This window comes from Mesoplodon bidens (genome assembly GCF_964165515.1).
Source record: "Mesoplodon bidens genome assembly, chromosome: 3".
In the NCBI taxonomy this organism is placed as follows: domain Eukaryota; kingdom Metazoa; phylum Chordata; class Mammalia; order Artiodactyla; family Ziphiidae; genus Mesoplodon; species Mesoplodon bidens.
In genome coordinates this window covers 175,996,676-176,008,464 of record NC_138178.1, presented here as the reverse complement: position 1 = coordinate 176,008,464, position 11,789 = coordinate 175,996,676, and positions in this window count along the sequence as shown.

Below are 11,789 nucleotides of genomic sequence, written 5' to 3'. Positions count from 1 at the left end.
GGGTTCGTGCCCCGGTCTGGGAAGATCCCACATGCCACGGAGTGGCTGGGCTCGTGAGCCATGGCCGCTGGGCCTGCGTGTCCGGAGCCTGTGCTCCGCAACGGGAGAGGCCACGACAGTGAGAGGCCCGCATACCGCAAAAAAAAAAAAGCAAAAACAAACAAACAAACAAACAAAACACTAGTTGTAAAAAAAGAGCTTTTGAAAATTAAGAAGTATAATTGCCAAATTAACAAGTGTGGTTGCTCATTGTAATAGACCATAATGAAAGGTTACGGTATTTATTGAAGTCAACAAATTCATCTAAAGAAAGCTGCTGCTGATCTTCAATAGAACGTGCAAATGTTTTCTTTACTAGTCCATCTTCCTTCTGCTTTTTTATTTCCTATCTGGGAATGTCCTGATTCTCATAATCTTCCTCATCTCTACTGCATTAAGGTTCATTATCTATTTATCTTGGCTGTCATGATTCTTCTCTTTATCTTCATGATTTTGACCATAAGAAATTTTAGTTGTTGTGATATAATGACAGTTTTTAACGTTTCAAACTTTCTGTTCATCTTCTTTCATTGTGTGTTTCACGTCCACTAGGTTACCTCTTTCTCATCATATCTGAATTTTGGTGTGATCAATAATTCGGAAAGAATATATAAAATTCATCTGACATTAACACATACGAATAAAAGTTCAAATGGGCTTCCACTTCTGTGTCGTATGGCCCCCCATTGTCGTAATCAAAGGTTCTTATACTTCATACGTTGACTTATTGATGAAAATGTGTGGGAGCCTTGTCACAGGGACACTTGTTTCTGCGCTGTGTTGCTGCTTCTGGGACAGTTTCGCGTGCCAAACTTCACTAGGATACGATGCATCAGATATGCCAATTTGCATTCCAATTGACTGGGATGTAGAAAACACATGACGTCACACATGGGTGTACTTGGCTATTTGAGGTATTGCTACTGGTTCTTGGAGAGGACACAGGATTTTGGATCAAGTCTATTTCATGTATTTCTTATCAAAACAGAAAAAAAATGTGTGATGTGTTTATAATCGTGTCCACGGCGTTCCAGAGTATATCCCTAACAGAAGAGACCTCTGTTCTGACCAGGCGCTGAACCCTCCTTTTACATCTCACACCTCTGGTAACTGTAAGAATTTTCACCAGCTGAGTCCTGGCTTCATGCATTTCAAACCTTGCTTCTCTCCCATTTGGCACGTGCTTCCATTGCCAGGCACCGTAGGGTAACTTCCCATGTCCTTGAAACCGCTGGTCCTGCACCGTTGACTCGCTGGACAAGCTAGTGACAGCTGACTGCACAGAGAAGAGACCCAATCACATCCGCCCCGCCCAGGAACCCAAACCAAGTGTAGCTCTCCAACAGGAGGAGGAGGGTGTTGGTGGAAATGGTGCAGGGAGAGTGGTCTGAACCATTTGCGGTGAAGTAGCTTAATTTTTCAAGACTTACAAAAATGTGAGCACATTGCTAGGCCCGTCCAAAGGGGCCCGTGCAAGTGAGGGACCCTTCGTGGTAAGTCCACCTCCCCTGTTAATGGTAACTGTTCCCCCAAACACGCCAAACCCCCCCCATTCGACTCCCAATCAGGAACGCACTCCCACATCTAGACCAGGGGACTTCTCTTTCTTTCTTTTTTTTTTTCTCTAATTTATTTTGTTTTATTTATTTTTACTTTTGGCTGCGTTGGGACTTTGTTGCTGCGTGTGGGCTCTCTCTGGTTGAAGCAAGCGGGGGCTACTCCTGGCTGTGGTTCGTGGGGCCTTTCATTGTGGTGGCCTCTCCTGTTGTGGAGCACAGGCTCAGTAGTTGTGGCGTGTGGGCTCAGTAGTTGTGGCTCATGGGTTCTAGAGCGCAGGCTCAGTAGTTGTGGCGCACAGGCTTAGTTGCTCCGCGGCATGTGGGATCTTCCCGGACCAGGGCTCAAACCCGTGTCCCCTGCATTGGCATACGGATTCTTAACCACGGCACCACCAGGGAAGCCCGGGACTTCTCTTTCGACTGCCTCCCATTCTTTCCTCTCTGTTCCTTCTTCTTTCCCACGGGTACCACCAGATCCTTCCCCAGGCAGCCCTTGCTTCCCCAGGATGGAGCCTCTGCATCACCGTGATCAGGCCTCCAGGATCCAAGCTGGCCATGCAGCAACAGCAAAGGCTCTGATCATTTATCCTTTCATAATTTTTGTCACCATTACATTATTTTGAGTCAAATGTTGCTTCTCTTTAACTTCTGCTCATTGTCCTGTCCTCCAGCTTCAGATGAGAGCCCTTCAAATCGTTCCCACCTGTCCCATCAGGCAGTCTGGGTTCAGCCATCCCGGCTTTGTCAGTGGTTGGTTACATTGGTGCTGGGCAAGGTGCTGGTTTACAAGAAGAGCTTGCACCAGAATGCAAGCCATCTTCATTCCTGCACACAGGGTTGAGTTCAGCTGAGTTTCTTTTGGAGCAAGCTTTATCAAGGAAACGGCATGTTGAGTCTCTCCTGGGGCAAGCAGTCAGGCAAGAGTTTGTGAACTGGCAGCCAGTCCACAGATCACACTTTGAGCAGCACTGTCTTTTAGGGGATGATTTACAGTCTCAGGAGCTTTGTGAATAACCTCTCACTTCCCTGCCTGAGTTCAGAACTACTTGAGAGACACAAGAGTTGGACAGGTGGTGATTAAGCTATTAGCTTTATTACTGAAAAGCTGATTAGAAAGAAGGGTTATACATCTGTGGCCAAAGACACTTCCCTTTGAGTTCAAGTTGCTTTTGAATTCATTTTACCCACCCTGCCCCAGTCTGTTGGGACTGTGGCAGACCCCCACCCCAGGACATAGAGCTGGCCAGGATACATGCGATCTGCAGACAGGTGATCAGAAGAGGACTGATTTGAGAGTGTTCAGTTCTCCTCCCAAACATCACCAGTCACGTCCTTCCTCTAAGAGAGGAGGAAAAGGCGCAGGGTGGGATGAGAGACCAGGAGTGCTAGGTGAGCGGTCAGGGGTCCTAAACCTGCAGTCCATGGCTTCTGAGGATCTGTGAAGTCCCTGAAATGGAACAGGGTGTGTGTTTGTGTGTGTGTGTGTGTGTGTGTGTGTGATATTTTTCTAGAGAGTCTATAGTAGGTGTTGTGGGTACTTTGACCAGATCCCTTTAACCCACGACCTGGGGCTGCTGTAAGTATTGGCTGTTAGTCACAGCTTCCCCCTTCTTTGATGAATGTTCCTTGACCAAAAGGGAACCCCAAGCCAGAGGGGCTATACCTGCCCCCACCAGGGGAAACTGACTGCCTTGGAGGGGGGTCAAAGACCACCCCCTGGCCTCAAGGTGGGAACAACTGTGTAGTGCAGCTCATGCTCCAGGACGTCTCCTGAGGTCAGGTTGAGCTCATCTCCCGCTTAGCCCTCCTCCCCTGCCCCAGCCTGCGTCCCTCACTCTCTTTCTCCTTGGAGCACTCCCTCCAAAAATCACTTGTACAGGAACCCCTGACTCAGGCTCTGCTTCCAGGAGCCTGACCCCGTTCAGGGCTCATTAGCTCTCATCAGATTCTGACAGTGGCTTATGATCCTGAAGTGGGTTGTAGAGTGACCCCCAAAGGATATATGTCCGCATCCTAATCCCTGAAACCTGTGAATGTCACCTCATTTGGAAAAAAGGTCTCTGTAGATTAATTAAGTTAAGGATTTTAAGATGAGATCATCTGGGATTATCCTAAATCCAATGACAAGTGTCCTTAAGGAGACACACAGAGGAGAGCCACTCAGACGCAGAGGAGAAGCCACTTGCAGTTGGAGGCAGAGATTGGAGTGATGCGGTCACAGGCCAACGACACCTGGAGCCACCAAAGGCTGGAAGAGGCAGGGGGATCCTCCCCTAGAGCTTCTTTTTGTTTTTAGTTTATTATTATTATTATTTTTTGGCTGCGTTTGGTCTTTGTTGCTGCGCACAGGCTTTCTGTAGTTGCGGCGAGCGGGGGCTACTCTTCGTTGCGGTGCGCGGGCTTCTCATTGCGGTGGCTTCTCTTGTTGCGGAGCACGGGCTCTAGGTGCGTGGGCTTCAGTAGTTGGGGCACGCGGGCTCAGCAGTTGTGGCTCACGGGTTTTGTTGCTCTGTGGCATGTGGGATCTTCCCGGGCCAGAGCTTGAACCCATGTCCCCTGCATTGGCAGGAGGATTCTTAACCACTGCGCCACCAGGGAAGTCCCTCCCCTAGAGCTTTAGGAGGGAGTGAGGTCCTGCCAACACCTTGATATTGGACTCCTGGCCTCCATAAATTTCTGTTTATGCCACCCAGTTGTGATCATTTGTGATAGCAGCCACAAACGCCTCCCGAAGGTTAGGAATTCCTTATAGTTCTTGAAGCTGAAGTCCTTCCCCATGGAACTGTGAGAGTGCCTGAACTACTGTCCCCACCCCCACCCGCAGCACTGCAGCTGCCAGAGTCCTCATCCCCGGGCCCTCGTAAAGGGCCGAGCTCATCAGGGGAAATGGCCTATACTTTGCCGAAAGCACTGCATAAGGCAGCAGCTTTTCTGTCCCTGAAGCTATTTCTGCCTTCTCTCAGCATCACTCTGCTTGGTATCGTCCCCTCATCAGTGGATCTATCCCTTTGTTCTTCTTGCTCTAAGAATAACCTTAAAGACCTTTTTGTTTTCCTCAGGGTTTCTGGCAAACCGCGGCACTTCCTGACAGTGTTTCTGGGGATTGTGTCATTTCCCAGGATCCATCTCTGATGATGCGCTCCTTCATTTGTATTTTGTCCATCCTCTCAAAAAATGAGCTCAGCGGGGAGCTCGGGCTGGCGCGCTGATCTCCACTACTGCTTCCCTCTCCTCGCCTTCATCATGATTATTCATGATTTATAATCAGGATGTCTTTTTAAAGAAGCTCCCTACTTGGTGGTAGGTGACAGAATAAAAGGTTCTTGATTAAATGGTGGCTCTTTTCTGCTCCCTGAAGGTCAAAAGCTAATGAAATACTTGGATCGAAACGAATTTTGCTATTCTTTGCTATAAAAATAGCAAAAATCTTCCAGGAGGGGTTGAACAGTTGTTTGGGTGGATGCTTTTAGAGGTCAGGAATCATTGATCTGAGGGCTGCTTCTGAGCGAGGAACTGGAGAAGGCAGACTCGGCTCGGCCTGTGCACGGATGTGATGTAAATGACTCGCATGCCAGGTGCCTAGTTCACGGAACTCTCCCTTCTCTGCTTGGACCCCTGTTACAGCTTTCTAACTGTCTCCGTGCGTCCAGGCTTGGGACCCTTGAATCCCAATCCCACCAAGCCACCAAGAACACAAATCTCCAGATGGCCTGCTGTTCCCTGCAGGCTGGAGACCACTTCCCTCCGTCCAGCCCTGGGCCTTCCAGATCTGGGCCTGCCTCTTCCAAGGCCCTCCTCCCCACGTGGCTCCCTGCCTCCCAGCTGCTCTTGCCACACTGCTTCTCCCCTCGCGCCTTTGCACACGTGGTCCCCTCCGCCTGGCGTGCCCTTCCTCCGCCCCACCCTCTCTTCCTCGTGACTCAGCTCAGGTGGCATTAGCCGTCAGGAAGCCTCCTCTGGCCCTCACTGTGCTCCCATCACACCCTGAGCCTAGTTTTATCATTACACTTACGTCGGGGAGTACAATGACCTCTTCTCATGTCTGTCTCCCCAACAGTGAGTTCCCAAGACCAGGAAATGAGTCTTGTGGACCCTGGACTCTCCAGACCTAGATCAGTGTGTGTTGAAATGAGGGTTGCATGAAATCTCTTGTCTCTTGGAAGGAACATCAGGCATTTAGCAATGCCTATTCTCTATTCATCTACCTTATAAATAAATTATTTTAAAATGTTTGAAATACTTTCTTATATTTATTCTTATCCAGAAAGAAAAGAAACTAGAAAATTTTATAATAGAAAATCCATTTCGCTTTTTCATTATTTTTATACTTCTGCCAACTGCCAAAAATTATTTGAGGCAACTTATAATGAAAGGGAAAATATCAAGCCATTAAACCACAGGCCTCCACCACCACTCTCACCAGTAACAGACTTCTGCTTACATCTTATTGGCTGGGACCGGGTCACATGACCCCTCTGACTGCTTAGGGGCAGGGAAAGCAAGTACAGCTTTCCAGCCTTCATAGTGAGAGCTGTCAAGGGAGAGACAGTTGGAAATAACTGATTAGACAACTAAGAGTGTCTGCCAGTGAATGTAAGTAGCATTTAACAGTCATTAATTTAGGTTCTTATGTGACCCAGGAGTCCTGCTCATGAGCAAATATGTTTCCATCTCTTCAATTTGAAAGACACTCTGGGCTCTACCTAAGAAAGGAAATGCACTCTTCTGAGGTCTTCCTTCCTGAGAATGCTGGAAGATGCTTACATGACGTACCAGTCAAACTTTTTGGTGCAACTAACAGGATCCCGACTCTCAGCAGCCTAAATGAAAAAGCCAAACCATGGGAGGTGCAGGGGGTGGGGAGCTTGATTCCACACCTGGATCTTGAAATCTTCTCACCAGCCTGGTGACATTCACTCTCCATGATACCAGACTTATGGCCTCAACATCCCAGACTCACATCCATCCGTATAACCTTGAATCTGAATGGAAAATAAGCTTCTTCCCAGCATTTCTAGTTAGAAAGGTCTGATTGGTCCGATTTTAATTGGATCCTATCCTGAACCAATCAGTGTGTCCCGAGCCACAGGTTAGGATGAGATAGGAGCATGCCCCAAAGGAACAAAGGTACTGACACCAGAGGAAGGGGATGGAAAAAACACCCAGGGGGACAGAAACAGCATCCACCACGCTGGTGGGTGACCATCTTCCAGGCTGCTGTGCCGCTGGTCTCTAGTTCTAGCGCTGCTGCTGAGACACGATGACAAGTCAAAATCAACTCCCACTTCCTGAGCACTTACTATGTACCAGGCGTTTCCCATGGTTAAGAATCCGCCTGCCAATGCAGGGGACAGGGGTTCAAGCCCTTGTCCAGGAAGATCCCACATGCCACAGAGCAACTAAGCCCGTGCGCCACAACTACTGAGCCTGCACTCTAGAGCTGGCAAGCCACAACTACTGAGCCCACACGCCACAACTACTGAGCCCACGTGCCAAGAGCCCGTGCTCGGCAACAAGAGAAGCCACTGCAATGAGAAGCCCATGCACTGCAATGAAGAGTAGCCCCCGCTCACCGCAACTGGAGAATGCCCGCGCACAGCAACAAAGACCCAACACAGCCAAAAATAAATAAATTAATTTTAAAAAAATTATACAAAATAATCACAGGAAGTAGGTATTATCATTCCCATTTGGCTGATGAGGAGAAACCATCACAATGCAAGTATGTGACAGAGCCTGGATGTGAACCCAGGTTTTTGATTCCAGGGCCCGTCAATACAGAGGACAGAAGTTTGTGATTTACAGAAGTCATGTCATTCATGCATTTAGCTTACACACACACACACACAGCCATGTAACCAGTGCCGGAATCGTGCCCACCACTGTGTCCATATGCCCTGGTCACCATTGCCTGTGCCCTCACGTGGTTCCAGTGAGCAATCAGCCTTGTTTTTCATACAACTTGGCCCCTAAAATCAAATTAACCACCCCATGTGGTGCTCAAGGAAGAACCAACACTAGTTCCAGGCTGGAGGAAAACCCACTGCACACATCTACAAACAGATGCCGCCCCAGGGGGATTTCCAGGGGGACTGCCCCCCGAGCCACCAACTGTGCAACCCAACCAGAGCTTCAGACGCTCCAGTTCAGCTTGTCTGCATTGTCAGAAGAGTGCTGCTCGGTGGAGCCTGGAAAAATAAGCACCAAGTTCCGGTTTTGCTGCAGGCCCTCTAGCCTGTCCAACACCAAGAGTGGACGTGCCGCCTTCCTCGGGAACGGAAGTTGGGGGTGAGCTGAACGTCCTGAGGTCACCCAGCTCCCTTTCCTCTGACTCTGTCCACCTTTCTGGTCCCCAAGTTAGCTTTCGAAGCAGGACGAGAACACGCCACATATGTCAGTCCCCTTGACAGTGACAGGACAAGTCTAAGGAAGCTGGGCATGTCCTACTGGGGCAGGTCCAAGTTCATCCTGTGCCCCCCTCAGGTCCTGACAGGTAGCAGGTGCTTGGCACGTGTGTGTTCGAGGTATCTGTCCTCATTCGGGGATTCCCTCCCACAGAGCCTCTCTCACCGGCTTCGTTCCCCCCCCACCCGTGTCAGGGTGACTTGCTGGCCGATCCCCGGGTCCGCCTCCAGGTGTTGATGTTGCGGCTGCTGCTGTCGTGTTGGCTTGAACACTTCTCCTGACACCTGGTGAAACCCTGGCTCCGCCCCCACTGGGCTCTACCTTTACCAAGAGCTGACTGCTCGTCTCTGCTGTGTTTGGTTTGGAAGTCCGGAAGACGGTGTTTGTGCCGCCCGTGGGGTGCTTGTTCACTTGGACCCAAAAGAGGCCGAAGTGCCCCCTGGGTGTCGGGCGTGTATCTGGATCTGCCGCCCAGTCTGTCTGTCTCTGGGAGCACACCCCCGTCCCACCCTCTGGGTCACCAGGCTCCCACGGGAGAGAGCCTGACCTCAAGGGAGCCAGCCACGTGTGTTGCTTGTAGTGTTCAGGGTAAGGGGACTAAGGTTTAAAATTCCTGCCCTAAACGCTCCCAGGTAGCTCACCAGCCCTCCACGCCACCCTTGGTGAGGGCTGAGGGCCACAGGATGGCAAACGTTGGCGCTGCCGTCGCTGTTCACTCCCTCGTCTGCCCTTTCGTCCTTCGTTGCACTAGCATCACTTCAGGGCCTGCTAGGGTCCAAGCGGTGCCCAAGAGGTTGCCAGGTCCCTGCCTGAGTGCACCTGACACGCAGTACAGGGCCAGAGTGCATGTGAGAGAAGTACTGGGAAGGAGCAGAAAGGCATCCAGTTCCCTGGGCTCCCAGAAGAGGAGGCTCTGGAGCACCTGCCCACGGAGGGAAAGCGCTGGGCCGTGGGGGCTGCGGGGAGGGGAGGGGGTTGGAGTGACGGATCCGGAGACGAGAGTGCTGCTGGCCGGAGGTGGGTGGCGGAATGAAGGCAGGGCCCGGCAGACTGTGCCGAGAAGTTTGGACTTGACCCCGAGGTCAAAATGAGCCATGGAGCAGGGATCCAAATCCGTGGCCAGGGGCTTCCCTGGGGGTGCAGTGGTTTAGAGTCCGCCTGCCAATGCAGGGGACACGGGTTCAAACCCTGGTCCAGGAAGCTCCCACATGCCACGGAGCAACTAAGCTCGTGCGCCACAACTACTGAGCCTGCGCTCTAGAGCCCGCGAGCCACAGCTACTGAGCCTGTGTGCCTAGAGCCCGTGCTCTGCAACAAGAGAAGCCACCGCAGTGAGAAGCCTGGGCACCGCAACGAAGCGTAGCCCCCGCTCGCCGCAACTAGAGAAAGACCATGTGCAGCAACGAAGACCCAATGCAGCCATAAATTAAATAAATAAATAAATAAAATTTTAAAAATCCGTGGCCAGTAAAGACATGAAAAGATATGATTACTAATCTAGGAAATGCAAATTAAGATCACAGTGAGAGGCCACTGCACACCCACCAGGTTGGAAAACAATTTTTACTACATCACAGCAAGTGTTACTGATGATGCAGAGCAACAGGGACTCTGCTGGGAGTGTCGACTGATGACATTGTTTTGAAAACAATTGGCTATATTGGCTGAATTGAAGAGTTCAGTACCCAATGAAACACGGAAATGTTACTGAATATCCACAGCAGCACTGCTTGTAATAGCAAAAATCTGGAAATAGCCCAAATGTTTACCAACAGAACAGATTCACAAACTGTAGTACAGTCGTGTGGTGGAATATTATACAACGGGAAAAACGAATAACTACAGTTATTTGAGTCAATGTGAACAAACAGTGGTGAGCAAAAGTCACAGAATACATGTGATAACCATTTATTTATGTTCAAAAAAATCCATCTTTTAAGGACGGACGGACACACACACACACACACACACACACACACACACACGGTAAACAGAGCACTTCAACGTGATTGGTGGAGAATTCCCGGCGGTCCAGTGGTTAGGACTTGGCGCTCTCACTGCCGAGGGTGTGTGTTCAATCCCTGGTCAGGGAACTAAGATCCCACAAGCTGCGTGGCACAGCCAAAAAAATTGTTAAAAATAAAGCTCATTGGGGCTTCCTTGGTGGCGCAGTGGTTGAGAGTCTGCCTGCCGATGCAGGGGACACGGGTTTGTGCCCCGGTCCGGGAAGATCCCACATGCCGTGGAGCAGCTGGGCCCGTAAGCCATGGCCGCTGAGCCTGCGCGTCCGGAGCCTGTGCTCCGCAACGGGAGAGGCCACAGCAGTGAGAGGCCTGTGTACTGCAAAAAAAATAAAAATAAAAAAATAAAGCTCATTGTTTAAAAATAAATAAAGCTCAAAATTAAAAACATGATCAGTGATGTCGAATAACATTCAACAGGGTGGCCCTACATGGCTGCTAATACTATACTCTCTCTAGCTGGGAGATATATATATACATATGTATGTATATATATATACACGATAGATCAGTATTCTGAGAGAATTCACTGAGTTTAATGCCCCTCACTGCTGCCATCCTCCCTAAAAAAGGAAAAACGTTGGGAGGCTTGCCAACCCTTCTGTTTTAAAGGGGGAATTTTTAAATAATAATTTTATTTATAGATTTTTTTTTAAAAAAGAGATTAGACAAGATAGCATTAATGACAGGAACACCAAGGCCTCTGAGAACACAGGGACAGGTTGCTAATCCATGGGTGGTGGGCACAGCGGCGATCACGACCGGCCGGCTTCCCGCCCCTAAGAACACCCTGGGGGGCTTCCCTGGTGGCGCAGTGGTTGAGAGTCCGCCTGCCGATGCAGGGGACACGGGTTCGTGCCCCGGTCCGGGAGGATCCCACATGCCACGGAGCGGCTGGGCCCATGAGCCATGGCCGCTGAGCCTGTGTGTCCGGAGCCTGTGCTCCGCAAAGGGAGAGGCCACGGCAGTGAGAGGCCCGCGTACCGCCAAAAAAAACCCAAAAAACAAAACACCCTGGGGTTTCTAGAGCATGAAATTCTTCACCAGCCCCTTCATACACTTGTAAGGTTTAATTCCCTAGTTATTTTAATTGGGTTAATGAGATTGAACGTTGACTGAAATGTCGTGTTGGGTGGATTTACTTATCCTGTATTTTTAAGTGAAATGCCAAGTTGTTGGAAGGGTTCGGAATTTACAGGCAGCATGTTGTCGGCGTGCTGCTCAGAGTACTGCATTGTGACGTAGCTTAGAAATTAAAAGGTTCTTATTATACATCCAGTAGCAACTTGAACTGTGAACTCAGCACAGTATTTGTCATAACATATTCATTGGGACACAGTTGTTAAGTAACACATTTACACACGCTTGTCTGCCCTAACTTCAGAGAAGGTAGAGGGTGTTTGCAAAGTGTGGAATTTTCCAGTGGCTCATTCACTGCTCAGTTCTACGTAGTAACACACTTGTGCCCCAGTTGATCTGCCTTGAGTGAAAAAATTTAGAACCATATGAAGACAGATGGAACCCGCTCTAACTGTCCCATCCCTGCCCCCCTTTTCCAGATGAAAAAACTGAGACTTAAGGAGACTTGCCCCAAAGTCAGCAGAGGAGGAAAAAAAAGAGGATCAAAGAGGCAGACACCACCTCTCACTGGGCAGAGAAGAGGCAACGATGATCTGGCTCTTAAAGAAGCGGGCGTTTTCCAGGCAGGACTAGAAGAGACAGGCAGGGGCAATGGCACAGGTGCAGAGGTGTGGAGGGCAGGAGT